Source organism: Lissotriton vulgaris, chromosome 2_1, assembly GCF_964263255.1.
Source record: "Lissotriton vulgaris chromosome 2_1, aLisVul1.2, whole genome shotgun sequence".
Lineage (NCBI taxonomy): Eukaryota > Metazoa > Chordata > Amphibia > Caudata > Salamandridae > Lissotriton > Lissotriton vulgaris.
Window position 1 is genome coordinate 1,835,312,232 of NC_141687.1, and position 22,310 is coordinate 1,835,334,541.

Here is a 22,310-nt window from a genome sequence, read left to right on the forward strand (position 1 = left end):
AGTTTGCTAAAAAATTCATGCAACGCATTGTCATACACAATGCCAATAACTCAAACTTTAATGCTGCGAGACCTATTGCATTGTAAATGCTTGTTTATATTTTTAATAATCTTCCACCCCGCTTGGTCTCCCTTACCTTTTTTGTTCGGTTTTACCTACTAGATCATGCGTGTGGTGTCTGTTGGTAGATTCATTGTCTGCTGACAGTTGCTTAGAGCCTGCCCTTTACTTACAATGGGTTTGGCTTATGGTTACCCAAATTTGCTTGCTTCTTATTCGTTCGCTTATGTGGGATTTACTTCCTTTTCTTGTGTTTGTCCCTCTCCTGGAGCTTGTATGCATATGTGTATCCGTCCACTGCTCATTTATCAGGTGCTACTTTTTAGGTCGAGCCTAGTCGAAAGCAAAGCGAAAGCTTTGCTTTCTAGGTCTCGACAACTTATGTGATCACTTTTGGGGGAATGTGGACAGCAGACTGTCACGAGCTTCTCCTGCCGGAGATTTGACCTCGTGAACGCGCACGCTTTCGCGTTGGTGAATGCACGCAGGCCCAGGCACACACACTCACACACACGCGCGCAGGCAGGCAGGCACACACACCCACACACACAGGCACACACACACACACGCAGGCACACAGACACACACATACAGGCAAACTCACCCACCCCTCTTGTCCCTTGATGCCCCCCCTCACCGGCTCCTCTCGTCCTGTCCCTCCGTGTCCAGACTCCGCAGCCCGCTCCGTTGTTTCTCCGCCCCTTCAGGTGCGTGTCACGCCTCTCCTTTCTCCCGGCCGGAAATCCTATTTGCGTGTCAGGCCTCGTTTTCACCACACGTTTTTTTTGTTTTGTTGCTGGCTTGTTCTTAAATGTTTACATCCTGTCACCAGAGCGCGAAAGGGAAAGATGGACGGCGTTGTGATCGTGCGCTCGGCGACTCTCTTATGGGCTGCAATTAACCTTGAGAACTGCGAAATGGAGCGTCTTGTTTAGTAGTGTTGCTGGCTCTTTAAAGTTGCTGCCATCAGAGTAACTTATACAGCAGGCATGAACACCGCCTCGTCTGTGGGAGCGTTTTCACTTTAACGCACACTTATTATTCACATCGAGCACTTAGAAGTGCCTGCGCCGTTAAATCCTGGCTGAAAGCTTTGGTTGTGTGTGCACTACACGTCTGCTAGCGGTTCAAGGTGGTATGGACAATGTATATGATCGCATTTCCCCAGGCCGTCAAATCCACCATCCTTCGCTGGTTGTTTACTTCAGTCACTAGTCCCTCCTCCCCCCTCCCCCCCCCCCTTCACGTCTGTGCTTTTAACTCCCGCTCTGTCTCCTTTGTTTAGCTGCTCACTAACGCACCCCCCTCTGCCAATACCCTGCTCATGTTGCTTGATTCACTCGGTTTATTCGCAAACAACAGAACTGAATCGCCGAACACGTCCTAACTTCCTCCATTTCTAGTCTCTCTTCTATATTGCATCTGCATTGATTGAAAATGACTTTCAGATCTTGTTTTATTTCCATCCAGTATTCATAAAAGTAGAAAGGTTAGAGAGGAAACGGTGATGTGCATTTGCGTACAGGCTTACATCAATGCCGGCCCCGCTTCAGTGATGCAATTTAAGCTGGTATTGCCACTTTGCACTGAAGTCTGTGCCCGCCCGTGAATTTTCCCCTTCTTGATTTGCTAGTCCGCAAGCCACTGCATGGACTCCACAGATGGCTGCAGATCATGTGGTGTCTCGGGCAAGGTTGACCTTGTAACCTTGCCTGAAACAAATGATGCTCTCCCGCCATGACTTGGTGACATGTGGCAGCTCAATGTGACTCTGGGTGTGGTCGTATTTGTGTTTATATCTTGTGTGCGTTACACCCTAAATGGAACTGTCACACGCAAATTGCGGGGGGTTCGACAGGTCTGCTATATATTTCTGTTATCAGATTATTCTAGCTTTGCCCCCGGCTGTATGAGTAACTGAAATAAAAATTAAATGTGTAGGTTACGTGTAGAATTAAACGGAACAAGCATGTAAGACCTTTTTGAGCCCTTTTGTGGATGCATTTCTGTTTTGTTTGAATTTGAATGAATACTTATGCATTGTTTGTGTGCTTCAGGTTCTTGTGTTAACTTGGAAGTGTGTAGAATAATGACACATCTTGGTTCTTTAAATAAATATTATGTGGTTTTGTTTCTGAAAGACGTCTAATTTATAATAGTAAAGAAATCTAACCGGTTGGTTCTCTAAGTAGATATTTCAGAATGGAAAATATGTAATTTATCTAGCTTCCTTCAGCCAGACTCAGAACTGTTAAAACAAAAATCACATTTTTTAAACTGCAATAATCTTGTTTCCTTGAACATTTTATGGATTAATACACTTTTTTGAAGGTATTTTTATTGAATCCATTTCAAGTTTGCATTATAATTAATGTTTCAGTTATTTTGTGTAAATATTTGCAACAATGACGATCTGTGATTCTTGTTCTGTAAAGAACAGGCGATCCAATGCAAATTTCTAGGGGTACGATTTTTTTCTTTATTGAGTTAAATAAACTCACTTCAGCTAGCTGCCTTACCTTCTCTTCTCTGTGGTGCTTTTAGCAATGCATTTCACCTTAGTGGCACTTATGCAGCAGTTACCTATTGACAATGGGATAAAATGTAAACCATTTTAACAGTCAAAGAGGTTGAACAAGCATTTGCAATGCAATAGGTCTCTCATTTGCGAGAGTTTGTGCTATTGGCATTGAACATGACAATGCCTTTTATTTATACGTTTTAAAACCTGCAAGCGGTGTGTAAAAACGCACTTTGTACTTATAGTCCTTGCTTTCAAGAAGCAAGGCTGGCAGTAAAAGAGGCGCAGTTATTGCCAGCCTTGCTTCTCGTAAGTAACCCCTATAAGAACAAAGTGAGGGTTTACACACGCTTGCAGGTTTTCAAAACACATAAATAGGCATTGTCATTTACAATGACAATAGCTCAAACTCTCGTAAATGCGAGACCTATTGCATTGCAAATGCTTGTTTCTTTTTGTTTAAGTACACCACGAGAATACGTTTTGCAACTGTCTCACTTGTGTACTCCCCGCCACATCTGCAGCACTTGTGTTGCTCTACCTGTGCCTGTTTTCTTCTCTCTGCTCCCTCTAACACATTTGCACTAGAGTGCTTCACCACTGCCCCACATTGATTCCTCACCTGTGTGCTACTCCTCCCAGCATCATGTTGCTCTCTCGTTCATTTACCTTCCTCCTCCCCTCTCCACGTTGCGCTGTTGTCCGTGTGCTTCCACGCCACCTGCACCCTCTGTTTTGCTCTCCCCCACCTGCGCCCTTTATTTTGCCACCACCTGCGTCCTTTATTTTGCCCCCACCTGTTGCGTTGCTCCCCCCGCGCCCTCGGTGTTGCTCTACCCCCGCGCCCTCGGTGTTGCTCTACCCCCGCGCCCTCGGTGTTGCTCTACCCCCCGTGCCCTCGGTGTTGCTCTACCCCCCCGCGCCCTCGGTGTTGCTCTACCCCCCGCGCCCTCGGTGTTGCTCTACCCCCCGCGCCCTCGGTGTTGCTCTACCCCCCGCGCCCTCGGTGTTGCTCTACCCCCCGCGCCCTCGGTGTTGCTCTACATCGTTTTCATAAATTTCCATCTGGAGATGGAGATTTCTGAAAACGCCACCTTATCACAGGTGCAGCATTTTCTGTTTATGTTGGGTCTTGGGTACAACTTGACCTGCTACCTTCACGATACCTGGAAAACGAACCGGGGGTTAATTATTATATGATCGCCGTATTAAAACGAGCCCTGACGAAGTTCCCAAGGCAAAAAAGGGAACGAAACGCGTTGGATGTGCCTTTGCTTACAGAAAACAATACTCTGAATAAAGAAGAAGATATTTATAAATTACTTTTCTCTATTGACTTCATTTGCGTGCACCTTCCTTTCTGGCATTTTTGTACTGTGACAATTTGTACATCCCTAAGCAGCGGATGTTGGCAGCGATTGCACCACCTAATATCAAGAGCACATAGAACCATTGTGCTTGACCTAGTCTGCTGCTTTATGTTCTTCGGTTACATCGTGTTTTGGAAGGAAGGGCTTGAGACTATGGAGATGTTTTAGATGGGATCTGGTGCTTGTGGCCATCTTTACGACCACGCTCAGTTCGTGTCGGGGGTTCTAGGCTTCTTAAACATATTTTTTTATTTTTAGACAGTTCCTACAATATCCCTTTTTGCATGGTTCCAAGTTCCAGACACTTTCTTTTAAGGTCAAGCTTTCCGAGACCCCTTGTATATACTTTAGTATATACTTATATGTGTATGTACTTTTGTGGGATCTGGAGATTAGCCCTAGGACTTGTCTGCTTCCACTTACGAACTTTTTTTCTGTTCAGCTGCCTCTATTTAACTGTCTTGATAGAAAACAACCAGCAGAGGTCAGTAAAGTACCAGAATTGCTTTCTGCTGAGGGACTTTCTTTTTTTAGGTCTCGGCTAAAGAAACGCGTGAAGCTCGTTCTCGCAAGAGAACTATAGTGATCGTTTCAGGCGACAAAATCGGAGAAAACGAGACAAGAGCTGTGCACGCGCGCAGCATTGTGAATGGGAGAGGAAGCGACAAGAGCTGGCCACGCGCAGATTTGATCGCGCGCACGCTCACGGCACCAGCGTCTCTGCCGCGCGCCACAGCCCCATGATGCGCGCTTCCCATATTTGCTGGGGGCTGACATCACGTGAGTATTGCATGCTCTCTTTGCTTTCGGCGAGGCGGACGGTGTGTGGTGATGTTACTGGTGGAGCCTGCGCCGGTGACTGGAGAGGAGCGGAGGTCGGGAGGAGGACTCGTGAGGTGAGTGCAGTGTGCGGCTAGCACGTAGTTACCCCGGGAGTGCTGAGCCACTTCCCTGGCTGCTAGACTGGGTGCGCCTGGAGCCGCCGCTGCCAGAGGGCGAACAGCCGCAGCTTCTGTTTCTGGCAAGGAGTGAAAGCAGTCTTGCCCGATGCGTGCGTGGAATTCGAAGAATTGATGTAACTCAGCTCTCCCCTGCCCTGTCCGGCTCCTTCGGGGCGTTACCGTGCTCAATTGCCGTCCGGAGCGGCTCTGAGGAGGCTGGTGCTGTTGACAAGACAGGGCACATCACAAGCAGACCAAATGCGGGTCACAGCAGTGGCAGCAAGGCCTGCCAATAACGAAACCCACTCCTTCTGGGCGCTTTACGTTCTAATCCCAGCCTCGGAAAGGGGCCCCACACTGTGTGATTCGGCGTAAATCACGCTCGCTGTGTTTACATTACTAACCAATGTCGTATATCGAAGAAAGCGGGACAGTGGGTGTAATATTGCCCCGCCCCCAGCCGCACCTTCAAACAATAGGTATCGTTCAATAATTACCAGGAAGGAGACACGTCACGTCAGGCAGGTGACTTAGATTACACTGGGACGTATATATTATGGAGGTAATGTCTCATACATGATCAAAACACTCACTATTCCATACTTTGATGCGCACAATGTACAGGTGTGCCTAATGTTGACACGCTACTTGGTATTTCGTGTTTTTATTGCACGAAACAAAAACAAAATGCATAAGTTTAATTAAACATCATCAAATGGCAAGAATAGTTGCACAGAAAACTTGTCACTACTCTTTTTATTATTTGTCGTTTTTCCACATAATGCCTTCAACAGATGATCTGGAAAACAAAAAACGCTGAAGTATTCCTTCCAGATGCAGTTTGCAGAAAAAATCTTCCCAGATTCAAGTCTCCGAATAATCCTTAATATTCGCCCACCCGTGTGCTTCCAGGAACCCAAGGTCACACGTGCATTGCGTGATATGCCCAGGGCCTGTGAGGTCACTGGCTGCTTATTTTTTGCCCCCCCCCCCCTTAATATATTCTGCTTTTTGATGTCCTCGGGGCAGGAAGCAGGCAGGACACCCCCCACGGCGGGGCCAGCAGTACATTTGCACCCCGAAGAGGCCAATTACCATCACCCCCCACCCCCAGACAAACATTTAAGGAGCAGCTAAAGCGCTAAACTTGGTCCAATCCACTTCCCCCAGTCCAGAGGCCTTGGTGGAAGCGGGGCGGGGAGTGCGCCTTTCATGGCCCCCACCTTTGAAATAGGAGCGGGGCTTCCCTCAACCATCTCCATAAGAATGTGCTGTTGATGAGGGGGTGCAGCAGGAGGCGCTGTGTCAGGGCATGACTCCCTTGACCCAAGAGGGCACGAGTGCCCTCTCAAAGCGTCTTTACAGATTTGTGCTGCTCAGTGGCAAGATTGTAAAGCAGCACAGTGGGTTGTGCGCCTCTGCAACCCCCCCGCCCCTCCACTAGTGTGTACCCTGCCTTTCCGCCTCCTGGGAGTGGCAGACGAGATCGGGGCACATTACTAAGGGGCGACCAGGTTATTTCAGGGTCATTGTGCTCGAATGTTACTCCTAACACTAACATAGCACCTCCTGGCTGCTTCTTGGCGCTTTGACTGCTAACATCAGTAGCCACGGTTTGAATCTTAATTGGGCCAACCAAGTCGCTACATAGAGTGTCATTAAATAGGGAGCTTATATTTTGTACTCTTTTGTAACATGCACACGTCACTTTTCCTCTTGTAATGAATAGTTTGCTACCTCTTGTATTTTGTTTGCTCTTGATACATGCACAATTGTCACTATTGCCTCATGTAACGTAACATTTGCTTTTGTCACATGCTCACTTTTAATTTTCTCCTCATGTATCATTACTGTTCCTATTGTGAAGCGCTCCGACACCTTCGGGTAAAGTCCGTGCTATATAAAAACGCATAAAATAATAAATAAATAAATAAACACCTATTCTTAACAGCGCTACAGAATGGCGCCAGGGAGTTGGCACTGTACGCCGAGAATAATATCCGGACAATGCTGAAGTTTAGTGGACACCCCACAAGTGACACAGCAGAGAGGGAGCGCGTTAGGGAGGTGGCTTCTGTAGAAACCCAGGGACCAAGAGTAAAATATTCAACTGGAGGGAAAGGGGCAAGGTGGGAGGGGCAGCTGAAGCAGGGGGCAGGACGAGGAGCATTGCTGGGCATTAACACCTTGGCTGCTAATGGTTTCCCCTCTTGTGCTGATATTCTTTGAATACCATTGTTCATGACGAGCTCAGCTCGTCATAAGCACAGCTCCACTGTGCCTCATGACGAGCTCAGCTCGTCATGAGCAGCGAAGGGGTTAAACAGGGCCTCGGGGACGTGCACCGTCAGTTTAACTGGCAGCAGCAGGGAGGTGCCCCTACCCCCGCCCCGGGGTCTGTGTCGGGATAATCCCGGATTATTGAGGGTGAATGGACCGGTGCAGGAGGCTGCGGCCTGAACCAGTGGGAAAACCAGGAGCAACAACTGGTGTGTACGGAACAAGAGGCCGGCGGGGCTGGGGTGGAGGCCAGGGCAAGCATGGGGTGCCGTAATGCCAAGTGCCACCGCCCCCTCCCTACCTCCTGGTATGTCTCTATGCCAGCACCGGTCCCACAATTTACTGGGATACTGTGTCCTTCTCTCCTGCACGTTTCCAGGCACAGTTATTTTGTAAACTGTCCCGAAAAATGAGCATTTCGGATACATCATATTTAACCCAGTCACGCCCGCCAACCTGTCCCTCAAAGAGTCATCCGAGGCCGCGATTCACAACTGTGACAGGCTGCTGCAGCAGGCGCAGAAACCTGTGGAGCTATCACGCCTTCCAAGACAAGGGATGCGCCGGGTTATGACAGACATAAAGCGCTCTGTGCTTGGGTGTAGGGGGCTCTGTACCTCCGCGATTCTGTGGGCTCTCAGTAACAACTGGGGGGGGGGGCGTCGACATGAACCACCTGAGCTACTTCCTGACGTCTGAGTCACTGGCTGAATCCGAAATACTGTAGATTGTAATCTGTGGCCTTTATTTTAGTCCCACATTGATCTAATAGTTAAAAGTACTACATTACACACGTAACCTTATTTGCACCAATTCATTTAACAGTAATAAGACAATACATATATTTAAACAACGGATACATTTAGCCGTACGCATGCCCTGCAAAAGTCAACGTATTTAACCGCACAGTATCCGATATACGTCACTATAATGTATCCAATACAGTTACTGGAGCAGATAACACACTGAGGCCTTAAAAGAAAATAAGGTTCAGTTGAAAAGTGTATTATTCACGTTGACAATAAACGCAGGTCGACTTGAAAAAGGAAACCATGTACATTCACCAGTTATGCCTTATCAGGTGGGGGGCCAGTGTGGTGCTGGGCCACAGCTGATGACAGGCATCCACTCACGTGACACATTGTTTGCTCTCGGGTTACATGGCACCATGGCCTGTGGCATCACTGATTAATTTCTGTTGGGCCCTCTGCTCTGCCTTGGCTGCACATCAGGTGTGCATGGGCCCTGGGCCCTATGCATTCAATCAGCATTGCAGCGTTCCGATCTCAGTGCATATTCGATTATATGAGCCGTGCAGTGCTCTAGGTCTGTGAGGGTGTCTGTTAGCAACAGCTTACCACTCACAAACAATGTTTATTTACCAATTGCAAATTAAATAAAAAATTAATACAAAGCATTGTCATTTACAATGCCAGTAACTCAAACTTTAATGCTGCGAGACCTATTTCATAGCAAATGCTTGTTTCTTCTGGCAACTGCCTCTAATTAACTTAATTGATAGAAAACGCCCAGCAGAGGTCAGTAAAATAACAGAATAACTTTAGCATTGTTTAGATTCCAGTCGATAGAAATTGTCTTCCACCAGCACCCGTTCCAAATCTTGTATTTTCAGTGATATGACTACCAAAGGCCTTGATTTTATATTAAAAGCAGGGCTTTGGACTATACTATTTCCAGCTGAAAGACCATTTTTCTCTCCATGTGCTCCCATACCTGGCGTGTCACGCAGTTTGGTGCTTACTTTCCTCCAATGTTAAAGAACAGTAGATGTTTCAGCACCCAGGCTAATGTGCTTCATGGCTAAATACATAGAAGGTCCCAAAGCCGAGACCAATTCCATGGCAAATGCTGTTTTTTTTTTCTTGATAAACAGATTTTTTTAGTCTTCCATCAAGAGAAAAAGGGACCGTGTGACACACAATTGACGCTTCTAGTAGGATTATATTTGGCGAATGCAAGACAGTGGTAGAAAATAGCTTCTACACATCATTACAATGCAGTAACGACCCTGGAACCTCAGACCCTGAACCATACTTCAAATTAATTAGACCAGCCATTTTCCCCATTTGCGGGCATGCATATGGGGGCAGCTCCCAGTCTCATAAAGAGGCTGCTACTGCATGGCGCACCATTCTACCCTTCTGTGTCACTGAGGCTGAGTGCGATGGAGTTCAACCTGTCTGCAATATCCCTCTTTGCAACCCTAAGAGCGTTTCCCAGAAATGTTAGGTCAGCCCTCGTACCATACAATCCCTCGAGGACCCCAAGCAAAAGCGCCAGGATGGAGAGGGGAACCTTCCATCCCAGCACCCAATAAAGTTCAATACCCGCAGCTGACCAGAACCCTCTGAATGACTGGGCACCACCATACAGTGTGGTAAAAATCAACAGAAGCATCAGTGCACCGAGGACAGGCAGGGTTGAGGAACAGCCCTGCTTGGTGAAGCCCAGCAGGGGAAAGATGGTCACCCTACATGCAGTATATTTGGATCAGGTGGAGCTTAAAGGAAGTTGTGATTATTCTGGGTGCCATTAATGCATCATACCAGTTATTGTCCTCAAGGGGACCAACCATGTTTCCCACCAAGTACTAAGGTGGTCCAGGTTACCAATAGTGTTCATTTCCTAAGTGTGGTATATTTTGGAGACCACTTCTATACCCAAGTTACCTATTAACAATATTGCCTCCAGCGGGTTAAACTCTGGAAGTGATGTGTCCTAGTAGAGATGTGATTTGAGTGCATGCCTCAACTGGAGATACTTCCAGAATTGTGCGTGGGACAGGGAGTATGTACTTTAAAGCTCCTGGTAGGAGTCCAATGAGGTCCCATTAGTCGGAACACTGCAGTGATGCCACCTCCCTCAACCAAGTGCAATGCCAAAGAGGTGTTTGCTGTGTGAGTTTGTCATCTGAGTGAATGTATTGTAGAGCAGCCCTCCATGCCTGTACCACCAGCTTGGTCACTGAAGGCATGGAATTAGGAACGTGGGAACTCTACAACATAGATGAGATGCAGGGAAACCCCAGCAGGGCGATTTCCAGGCGATCGGCCGGATCCGACCCCCCCCTCATTGAATCAATCATGGATGACCAACAAGTGTGATGCTAAGTAATAGAGGTATAAATTCGACATACCCAGGCCACCGTTATAGGGTCCCCGGTGGCAGTGAAGGAGTGCTAGGTGTACCCTCGAACTGTGCCATAGAAAGGATGTTGCAACACTATCCAGGTCCGCGGGATTACAAGTGGAAAATTTTGAAAGACCTAAAGAAAACTGGGCAGGACCATCCAGGTCAATACGTCCCATCCCATTGAGCTGGAGGATTGCCATTTGTCCAAGGCAGCCCTGGCCCGCTGAGTGAGGGGCTCCATATTAAGGGTCCAAGCCAGCTCTGGGTGCAATGAAACCCAAATGCTCTGGCATTTGAAACTGACAAATGGGTATGGTGTCTTGCCAGTCCATGCAATTCCGAGAGGGGCCCAAAGATACGAGTACAGACTTAGCCGAGTTTATCTAGAGTTCTGTGCATCCCCAAAATTGTGTAAAAGATGAAGATGGCAAGACCCGCTCTGTGCTGCATTCGCCAAGTAAAGCAGGACTCCGTCCGCATACAAGGCAACTTGTCCTTCATGGCCTACAGTCCATTCCTGGCTTGTCATCCATTTCCAGTCAGAAGTCAGCGCTTCAATATAAATGAGACGCGGTAGGGGGCTCGATCACCAACATGAAAAGGAGCAGGAATAGGGAACAGCCCGGCCTCTTGCCTCAATTTATGGAGAAGATGTGAGAGATGACCCCGTTAATCTGAACTCATGTCCATGGATTAGAGTATAGTGCACAGACTATGCCCCTGAAATGAGGCCCAAACCCAGCCCTCACAAACGCCATTTGGAGATACACCAGAATCTCGCCTTACCCCCAAGAGACTGGGGCAAAGAGAGGATGGTGGGCCTGGGCCACATATAAGAAACCTCATTGATTGGGGTGTACTACAGGCAGAACTCTCTTGAGCCGTGCCGATAAGAATTGCAAAATTCTGTTAATCAAGGAAATCTGGCGGTAGCGCAGGAAGTAGATGGTTGCTGGGTCCTGGGCATTACCACTATTGTGTCAGTGTCTGAGGAGAATGAAGCCTGATTGCCTGCCTCCTTGTACAGGGCAAGGATGTATAGGCCCTGAACGTCCCTGAACGCTGGGTAGTACTCTGCAGGGAACCCATCAGGGTCCTGAGTTTTCCCAGGTTTTATTTTAGACGGGTCTTCCTCCAGTACCTCCAACGAGAAGGGTTTGTCTAGAGCTTCAATTTCGGCCTGTGGAAGATGAGGAAGGGAACATCAGAGAAACTGAGCGGCTCGAGCCACCACGTTCAGAGGGAACCACGTAGAATTGGTGATAATAGCAAGCAGAGGCTTTTGTTATCTCTGAGAGAGAGAGAGTGAAGGAAAGCACGATGCTCATGTGTGATCTCAGTATGATCCTGTTTACGTGATGGTGAGATGTCAGCTAATAAAGTATTTTCCCACTTTGTCCCCCCACCCATAAATCCTAACCGTTGTGCCCTGCCGCAGATGCTTGGCCCCTTCCAGGGAGAAGAGGTGAAAGTTCTCATAGATCAGGACCACATGTCTGGAGGATCCATCATCAGGTTCTAACTCTATCTAGCATTCAAAACAGAGGGCATGTGCCTCCAATTGGGTAATGCACAACAAAGGTGCACATTCCTGCACAAGAAAGGTGCACGTTCCTGCACATGGATTCTCCCTTTGCTAGCAGCCCAGAGAGTACCCTCTGTTGCCACGTATCCTTAATTGTTATGAAAGTAAGCTTGTCGTTCGTCTTTAAAAGTACAAACTCCTTAGGCTGTAGATACCAGTCGTTAAGACGCCACATAGGCCATGCACCCTCCCTGGGGGAGTCAAGGGAAAGAAGGCCTGGAGCATAGGTGGAAATGCCACGGGCCAATATCTGAATGGGGCTGAACAGTCTGGTTCCAGTAAGAAAATTAGGTCTATGCAGGAGTGAGTGGTGCACGGCTGAAGTATGTGTGTGTTTACGGACTTGCGAATGACATGCCCTCAATGCATCGCAGAGCCCCAGGGCTGTAGCCCTGTCAATCTGCGGACACCAGTATGCCGCGAACCGGAAGGGGGGCGGGGGTTCCAGTTGTGTCAGACGCAGGGACAGTGACTATGGTAAAAGCCCCTCGGTCCCTCCCCATTTCAGTCAATCTCTGCTGTAGGTCTAGGAGGATCTTAATAAGGTTCTGAAAAAATACTGCGTGAACTGCAGGAGGGGCGTAAACACTCACTATATTAACGGTTTGTCCTTGGAGTTTCCCTGTGATAGCGAGAAAGCGGCCCAGTGGGTCACTGGTTTCCTGGATGACCGCCAGGGGAAAAAAGCGCCACAACAGAACTGCTAAGCCCCAAGAGTATCCTGCGTGGAAGAACCTGTTGTATCCTGTGTGTGTCTGGAAGGGGCAGGGATTCCCCATGATATGAGTCTCCTGGAGCAAAAGGTCCAGCGTGTGAAGCATAGATTAGGATCACAGTGTGCTTCGCCCTATCTAAGAGGCCGTTAACATTCCAAGATAGCAAGTGGAAGGACGTTATCGGGGGTGGGGGGTAAAGGAAGACCCAAGCGCCACTAGACATGGTAGTCCTGTAGCCATGTGAGCAGGGAGGGGCCAACGGGCCGTGTTTAAGTGCCAAAGATCGGAGTGCATCGCGCTATCAGGGGGGGGGGGGGGGGGGGTGCGTGTGTCCCCGAATAAAACACAATGAAGAAGGCAACCTTAAGACAGGTCATGAAAAACAGTGGAAACAATAACCCAATTGAAGAACCCCAACATTCGCCCACCCCATACTTCTGCCTTAGAGCATCTGTTGCCCTAACAAGAAAACTAATGAGTAGAATGAATGACATTCAACAGGGGGAGGAGGGGATCGTGTTCATTTAGATCTATTCTTCAAGAACGAATATTTACTTGCCATTAAATAGGAAAGGTTGCATACAATAAAGAACGTGGCAGAGCTCATCAAACCCTATTACATTAACATCACACTGTAGTAGTCCATAAAAGGCCAAGATCTTGCAGTGTCTCAGCCAGCAATAGGGAACCAGTAACCAGGAGAGTCTCTGTAGCCGCTTCCTGTGCTCCATCTCCAGAAGCCAGGTTGCAGCTCGACGGCGAGTGGGACAGTACCTGCACTGTGGGAGAACCAGAGGGGGACCCGGATTGACTAGCAGGGCGGTTTCTTTTGAGCAAGGGAGTATATGGTTTCTGCACTGTTTGGGTGCCCGTATGTGTCCAGGTGGTCCCTCAGCTCTCGCACCACGAGATTGTCTCTACATTACTTCAAAGGGTCGGTCCTCTGTGATCCATGTCCACGCTGTTGAAGTGGATCATTCTAAACTTAGCCGTAAACAGGATGCGATATTGGAGACCCATCGCCCTGAGTTTTTGTTTAACCTCAGTGTAGGATCCTCGCCTCTGCTGCACCTTCTGGGTGTAATCGGGAAGAATGAGAACCTTGGCATCCCCACAGAGAAGTTCTGGCCTGGCTTGTGCCTCCCGTAGAACTGCCCCTGTCTCTGAAATTCAGGATGCGGGCAATCCTACGGCTTGGAGATGCCCCTCCGGGACGTTTTTAATGTGAAAGCTCGGTGAGCCCTTTCTATTGCGAACCAGGAGGAAAGACCATCATCCGTCATCCAGGATTTAATCCATGTTTCAAGAAAATCCGCGACTTGTTGGGGTTCGGTACCCTCTGGAATTCCAATCACTTGCACATTATTGCGTCGCAAGTGATTTGTGGCGTCTGCCGCATGCCTGTGCAGGTCTGAAGTGCATGTGAGAAGGCTGTTTACCTGGACCTTAAGGGATGTAACCTTGCCTGCACTCTAGAGATTTGCGCTTCTGCTTCTGTGATCTGCGCTGTAGCATTTCTGAGGTCTTGGCAGAGCAGTGCCACGTCCATGGGCACTTCACCAATTTTGTTTTCATCAGCTGCTTGAAATGTTTGTATGGTTTGGAGTAGTGTGGTTGGATCAGTGGTGGGGGTTACCGCTCTTCGCTCCCCGGCGTTTCCTTGTTGACTGCTCGCTGACCCAGTAGTACACTGTTCAATGCAGGTCTGCAAGACTGCTGGTCTCGCCGATCTGTCCTTTTCCTTGACAATTATAGGGTTGCCTTCTGGTCAGATTCTCTTTATGTGGGAGAAATTATCTGCCCGCTCCAGCCTCGCAGCAGCCCACGTGGCCGTCCGCATGCTTGGCATAGAGCATCACTGTGAATGGGCTGGGCAGTCAACTCGGTGTCCACCTCAGGCCATCAGGTGCAACCTATGTCCATCTGCGAGCACCTCACCCATGCAGGGCTAATGCGAGTCCATTAGGTATAGGGCAGATCAGACCGCGACCCCCACACCAGCCATAACCCATCGGGTGCAGCTTGAGCCTCCCTTGAGCAGAAATACCACATGATTTTTTGTGCCAGTGTGTGGGTGAGCGACACCAGGACCCTGGAAGATAAAAGTGGGGGAGGAGGAATCATCGTAGGCAGAGGAACAGGTATCGGTATCGGCAGCTGCCCACCACCGCCTCCACAAGCAGCCCCAAGAAGACCTCTACCTTGCCACCCACCGGCCAAGGCCTCGGAGCCGGCAAGCAGACGGTCCCCTGATCAAGCCCCTCACCTCTGCTTGTCGCTGCCCTCAGGAGTCTCCAGCAGGCCCCCACTGCAATCCTCTGAGCCCGCTAGAGCCTGGTTCACCTCCTCCCCTCTGTGGGGTCCGCACGCTAGTAGACTTGTCTCCGTGGTCTACATAGGCTCTTGTGTCAGTCGATGTGGCGGCTCCCAAAGCAGCTTCCAAGCCTGGGACACCTCGGCCGCCGCACCCGACCTCCGAGGACGTCTGGGCCTGGTATGCGATCTTGATGGCAAGCGTAGAGGCTAATGTCAGTCAGAAGAAAGGGGATGAAAGCGAAGCTCTGCTAAAGAGTGACTGCCATATTGGCTTACCAAGCTACGCTCCTCCAAGCCACGCGCCAGCCACTTTCTTACCAGGCTGCTGCATAACTTCCAATTTTCACCGTCCACGCTTAGCTCGCAGTGCTACCAATTATACCTTGACGTTTTGTAAATCTTTCCCCAAATTTTTTTTCCAGTCTAGTTTATGCACTTATTCATGATATTAGTTTAATTGGCTTCAGGTTAGAGGGTAATACTATGTTCTAGATATCTTCATTTATTCTAATGCATCTTTTAGAGAGACGTCACCGAACCAGCCCCTCACGTAGAGGTTAGGAGGTGAGCAGAGCAGTATAATTCTTGTATCTTAAATATAGGGTGGGTATTCCTCTTGGCAGAAAAAGTGTTGGGTTTCTGAAGGAGAACCCTTATTTGGGTTCTTATATATTGTAGCCTTTTAAAGTACATCAGGGTACCCATCTCCATACCCAATACAAGGTGTCCCAGTGTCTGATTAAGATATACTAAAACTTGATTTTAAGCAGTTTCTGTCTGTAAACAAAAACGGAGCCCCTAAGCCCTCTAGAGCAACTCTGCTATCCTAAACCACATTTGGCCTTCTATCTATTTAATACATGTGTATCAGAATAAAATGAATACACGTTTTGAGCCATTAAACAGTGAGCGGCTTGCATTTTATTTAAACCCAGACTGGATATCCTGATACTGTAATTCCAGATGATACTTTTACCCAGCTCAGTAGTTATTTTATTGACCACCTGAAAATGAAAGTCTAAGTTTCCACTGGTGTGATTCAGATTTGTGAGCTGTACAAACAAGCGTGAATGGAATCATGCAGTTTTCCAGATAAGTAATTCTGCACTTACCACAGATTCCAATATCTGCTGCTCAGTTTTCATGCAGTTGGAAAGTCACTCATGGTCACAAGATGGTGCCGCCCAGTCATTTTGGTGCCTCTGTCGGAGTACTGTTCATTAGGGAGTGTGTGGGTACAACTTCTTCTCTATGATACACCTGTAAGTAAACCAGCCAAGCCACCTCTTTCTTAAATGTCCACATTGGGGGTGGAGGGAAAACAAGTGCCCTGCTAGTGAAGAGCCTGTGTTGGAGAAAGCTCTTTCCAGTAGAAGGGTTTAAGACGATACGTTGTGTGGCTAGTTACTCAGGTTGAGAGATGTAACCCTTTCAGGTGGAAGGGACAGGTTTATGTAATGTCTTCTGGTGGTTTGGTTATGAGATGACCATCTAGGTTGTCTGTGGTTAGTGACAGAGGACTCCGAGAAGACAATTTAGTGGGTGATTTTTTTTTTATATATAATTATCGGGACGATTTGAGAGATGACTAAGCTGTGAGCAACTGGAAAGGTTGGAATGCTATCACTCTGTTTAAAAGAGATAGGGAATTGTGGTGGGTAACACAAGGGATGAGAATTCTCATAGTCTGTTACACACTTTGTGTGGAGGCTGGCACTATGCAGCAATAGTGTCTTTGTTTTAAATGGTTACCAACCAGCATTGTGGTGTTCCAATATGAATTTACCTTGAAAAAACAAGGCAAGGCGTTTTACAAAACCGCAACAGTTACATTAAACACTTCAACTGGGAGCACAGTTGCAGAAACTTGTCTGAGGATCTGCTCAAAGTACAATCAATCTGTGCGAGTCCTTAAACAGTTTTTAGGCATCATGGCTATTCTTGTTTAGTAAAAACATGCAAGCCGTGTCTGTGGAGTCGTAAATAAGGCCCCTTATAACAAATGCAGGTGGGTCTCGACCTAGCTTCGACATAATAGGGGCCAGTGGGTAACTTGAGCAGATGTCCATCATGAGAGGTGCATGATCACTGCGTGCACTGTCTGCTTTGCACTGATTGGCTATGTGTTCCTAATTTCACAAGGCATCTGACTTTATGGTGTTTTGGGACATGTGTGCTTTATTGGGGGCCTATTTCCCTGGACCCTTGTGGTATCGCTGCGCTTATCTGGTGGATGGACCTGAGTGTCCTGTTCTCTCATATCTGCCGGCTACGTGCCGCCCCACCTGTGTCAATTAGTATCCTCAGGTCAATGTCGCAGAGCCTGCCTGACCACGCATTTCTGAGTCGAGGTTGATGGAGAGTTCATGACTTGCAAGTTTAATAGTGATGCGATTTTACTCTTATATGCGAGTGTATCATCATAACCCTTTTTTTTTACCTTAAATGAGAGAGCCTCTTTGGATGCAGGGATTATCTGCAGTTTTGCTGGAGCTGCCCATGAGGTATCTTATGGATTGGTTTGGCCAACTTGTGGATAAACCTGCATTTGACAAGAAGGATTCATTCCAAGGTTGTTGTCTGCTGAATGTTGTATGGATTAGTTATGACCTCCAGGTTTTCCTCAAGAGCTTGGTTTGAGCTTTAGTATTCGAATGGCATCCTTTAATATTGGAAATGAAAGGTTTATGCAGCTATGTCAGTACCTTATGTCCTGGGATTTCAAGTGCTGTACTTTTTCTCTATTGCTGAGATGAAGATTTTTAAGGTTTGCTACTTTAGGCTGAAACGTAAGACTGTTGCTTTTTGTATGAAATATTAGCACAGTGAACTCGCATAGTGCTGTTGTAGAGCGATTGGAGAAATAGAGAGGACAACGGGTACTTGCACATAAAGAGGACGCCAGCTCTCATACTAGGTTTCAAAATGAACAGGTACCTTAAAGGAATAATCTTGAATAAAGATAGGGCTCCCATTGGTGGCTCTGCAGGTAGACTCTGAAGCTGCTTGCATAACTTGTCTGAATGTTGAGGACGTAGGCTCGAACAAGAGTGATGCTTGTTGGCTGTGTACTGATCACTTCCTTGATCATACCAATGTGTGGGAAATGTACATCGTCAAGCATACTGTAACATACTCCAGCCAGAAGCAGCAGTGTGACTTTGTGTGGCTCTGAAGGTAGCCACTGAAGCTGCTTGCATAACTTGTCTGAATGTTGAGGAACGTAGGCTCGAACTAGAGTGATGCTTGTTGGCTGTGTACTGATCACTTCCTTGATCATACCACTGTGTGAGAAATGTACATCGTCAAGCATACTGTAACATGCTCCAGCCAGAAGCAGCAGTGTGACTTTGTGTGCATGACCTACTTAGCAGGGCTCAGTGTGTAGCTTGTGCGTGGCTGCAAGTCTGTGCACTGTGTGAGTGTTTGTGGAGGTGTACAAACTGATTAAGAAGATGTGTGCAACATAACTTTAGCATTGTAAAGTGTGTGTCCCAGATTGCTCATGATGTTCAGAGGGTGTGAAGAGTGAATAACGTAGGAAGTGTGTAAAAAATGATGACAGCCTAGCTCTCTTTAACCTCATTTTTCAGTAACTGAACATGGTAGAATGTCTAGTGCTAGTTAGTAGAGGCTTATGAAAATAAGTGCATGGAGCTCACTGGCATGTAAGCAAGAGAATCTTATTTTCTAATTTTGCACAAGTGTTATCAGCTAGTTGAATTTGAAACTCTTCAAAGTTTTCTTGAATATGGTTGTAAAATTTTTTTGTAACTTTATGTGAAAACCGATCGTTTATCTCCCCTTTTTAGCTCTCGCCTGAGCCAGCGCATGTGCTGCTCTGGCGAGACTTTTAGTGAGTGGGCATTTTAAAATGCGACCACACGCTTTCTGTGTGGCCTCAAGCTTGCGAGCACGCGCGCAGCAGCCATCTGGCTTTTCTTGCGGCACCCTTACAGCACGACTCGCTCTGCCCCTCCCCAACCACAGAGCACGCAATCGCTATCAGAGCCGCACTGCCGCGTTACTTTTACGGCCGCGCTGCCAATGCTGCTTTTGATTTTGGTGTAATTGTGTGCATATGTCACTGGAGAGTCGGGCCCGCTGCTAAAGGTGGATAAGCTTTTACTTTCCTGGCAGTCTGTCGCTAACTAAGTAACCACGCGTTCTAGTTGTTAAATGGCATGCCCATGACTTGCGGGCCGATCAACTTGAAGCCACCATATGAAAATTTTACTTTTTTCTGCACTCGTGTAGCTCGCTGTCTCTCCAGCAGCTGTTAATGGAACGGTGAGAACCAAACCAAAAGATCTGCGAAATTGCTCCAACAATCTGCTTTAGCCAATGATGTACAAAGGGCATGTCCCGTATGGGAATGCCAGACAATGTGTAGTGTCAGCTCTTTCTCCGCAACTTGGAATTGTTCTGGCTGCTTGCCCACATCTGTTCTTCCATTCTGTTTTAGATTCCATAAGCTTCTCATGCTGCATTACTGAGAAAACTGGACAATAGCATGTCGACTCGACTGCATCCTCTTTTTAGCATATGTGTGTTTACCTTTATTGAACCTCCTGCCCGTTTCTGTATCCATTTGTCATTCTTTTCAGACAACTTTTAAATGGAGGCTTTGCAATTTATAGTAGTTTTGAAACTGTGACTTGCCCCTAATCTTTTGAAGTCAAAATACAATGCCATCTCTTCTATATAACGTTAGTTAAGCTTTATCTCATGTACGGAAAGCCTAAACAATGCTGATATTTCTATAATTAAATGCATATTCTTTAGGATCAAGCATTTTTTTTTTTAGTTATTTGACCTTCGGTCAGTATTTGAAAGGTTATAATCAGTGAGCTAATTTATTTTAATGTCTCGCACACCTGTCTGTGTCAGCTATAGTAATTGCTTTAAGTGGAATTAAAAGGTGGGTGGCAGTGGCTTGGCTAAGATTAGGAATCTTGGCTAAGAGGCGTGGCCTATGCAATGAAAGGCATGAGATAAAATATGTAAACTAAAAACGTGTCCTTCACATTACATATGGTCCTTGACTAGTTTTAGTGTGCCTTTTTTTGGTTTTTTTTGTTACCTCATCCAGACATGTTACAGCACTCAGTACCTATACTTCAAACAAGCCAGACCTGTTTATTGGCTTTGTCGATGCTTGGTAGCTGTATCAGGTAAATGAATATCGACAAGATTGTACTGAAAAATTATAATTGAAAGCGTTTCAATTGGGAACATTCTAGATTGTGAATTATGGTATTAAGGTCTGTGGAAGGTGTAGTGTACTTTGTGTCTCGCACACTTTCTCACCTTCACACCACTTTCTTTTGCCATCTCTCTCTGATAGACACTTTCGCCTTTTTCTCAGCACATCTTTCAGAATTTCCCTATCTGCATATCTCACCCCTTCCACCTTGCACATATGAACCTTCGCTCTGCTTTCGCTGTAGAGAGGCCAACGGCTGGATGTACATGTTGTTTACACTCCTTAATGAACCTCTTACAGGTGCCTTGAGAAAGTGCAATGCCTTTAGCCTCCACTCCAGAGCTCTCAATCCTGCACCGTCACAAAAACCCACCTGCAACCTGAACTCAGACACTTAGTGGGGACTCAGTTCAAAGTATGCAATATACAAAAGCCCTCTCTTGCATGAATGTATCAATGGAAACATAGCCTCTTGAAAGAAGCAAAGATGAGGTAAAACGTAAACTACAAACGGAAATTGCATCACTGCCATGAAATATGATGGGGGCAGGGCGTCTGGAACCATGCAACAGGCGTAGACTAAAAAAATGCAGCTGCGTTGACTAAATTACGCGTCAAGAAAAGACAATTTTGCCTTTTTTTTTTACTTTACATATGTAACTTCTGCCTGGGCTAATGTTTTATCTCATTAATAACAGTTTAACAGTACAATACAGCAATAGGAAATTAAAAGGTGACAATAACTTTTGTCACGTTTTCCATAACTTTTGTTCCATTTGAGCTGAACTTTTTTTTGAAAAATCTGCAAATTATGCATCATGTGATAAATTTTGCGGCAAATGCATTATTATGCAGAAAACATCACAGCTGCACAATCCTGTAATTCCAATGCTTTACCATAAGGGTTTTATAGTCCTCATCATCAGGGGTTCCACGGTCCTTTTCCATTCTCACGTAAGCTGCAACATTGAGCAAATGCCCCTCTCAGAACATGGGAACGACATCGTCCTTGTTCACTCAAGCCATGCTGCAATGGTGCTGGACAAGACTTTTCTGTTAGCACTCTGGCTCTCCTTGTTCGTTTGTCAAGGTCTTCTTCGCAGGCTCTCTTTATCACTAATACAGGATTGCATCTATTCTCAGTTAACAATCCTTGTGAACGCATGTGCAAGGCAAAGTCATGTAGGCAGAAAATGGAAAACAGTATGTTATGCAGAATGGAAAACAGGCCTAGTCAAGTCCGCTTTAAAGTATTAAATTAATGTTGCACCTTAAGCATTTGCAATGCAATTGGTTTCGCCTTTGGGACCTTGTATGTATTTAGCTATGCAGCACATTAGCCTGGGTGCTAAAACATCTACTGTTCTTTAACATGGAGGGAAAGTACGTGCAAAACTGCGTGACATGCCAGGTATGGGAACACATGGAGAGAAATATTGTCTTTCAGCTGGAAATGGTATAGTCCAAAGCTCTGTTTTTAATATAAAACCAGGGCCTTAGGTGGTTATATTGCTGAAAATACAAGATTTAAAAAAAATATTGTCTACGGGTGCTCATGGAAGACAATTTCTATAGACTGGAATCTAGAGTATACTAATGTGATTCTGGTATTTTACTGACCTCCTGGTGGTTGTTTTCTATCAAGACAGTTAAATAGAGGCAGTTGACCAGAAAAATAAAACAAGCCAATAGGTCTCGCCTTTGGGACCTTATAAATATTTAGCCATGCAACACTTGATGTTGTTGCACCAAGGATATTGTGCTGCATAACTAAATACTTATATGGTCCCAAAAGCGTGACCTACTGGCTATGCCAATGCTTGTTTAATGTCTGTCATCCTTTTCATGGTTTTCTCCATCTTCTCCATATATGTGTCTTTTTCTGAGTGCTTGGATACTCAGTTGATTTAGTACTTGATAAATCTTAAAACCCCTTCTTTGTCACTCGTATCGCCTCTTCACATTTGTTACTGTCACCTCATCTTCTTGCCTCTTGTATGTTTCTCTACATTGAAATCACAAGCATATGAGCACCCTATTAAAATGTAAAACAATGAGAAGTTTAATCCTTGTTCCTATTGATCAGATTGAATTAGTATGGTGCTGTCTCTTGTTACAGGGTCACAAGTCCTTTATCTTGAAGTTCGTTTGCTGTATGTTAA

General features: G+C 46.5%; 1 protein-coding gene across 1 annotated transcript in view; it reads left to right on the forward strand.

Moving 5' to 3' along the window:
* RAB11A (RAB11A, member RAS oncogene family) overlaps nucleotides 1–22,310 on the forward strand; it is a 156,147-nt gene that overhangs the window by 75,119 nt on the left and 58,718 nt on the right. The gene's annotated exons all lie outside the window — the stretch shown is intronic.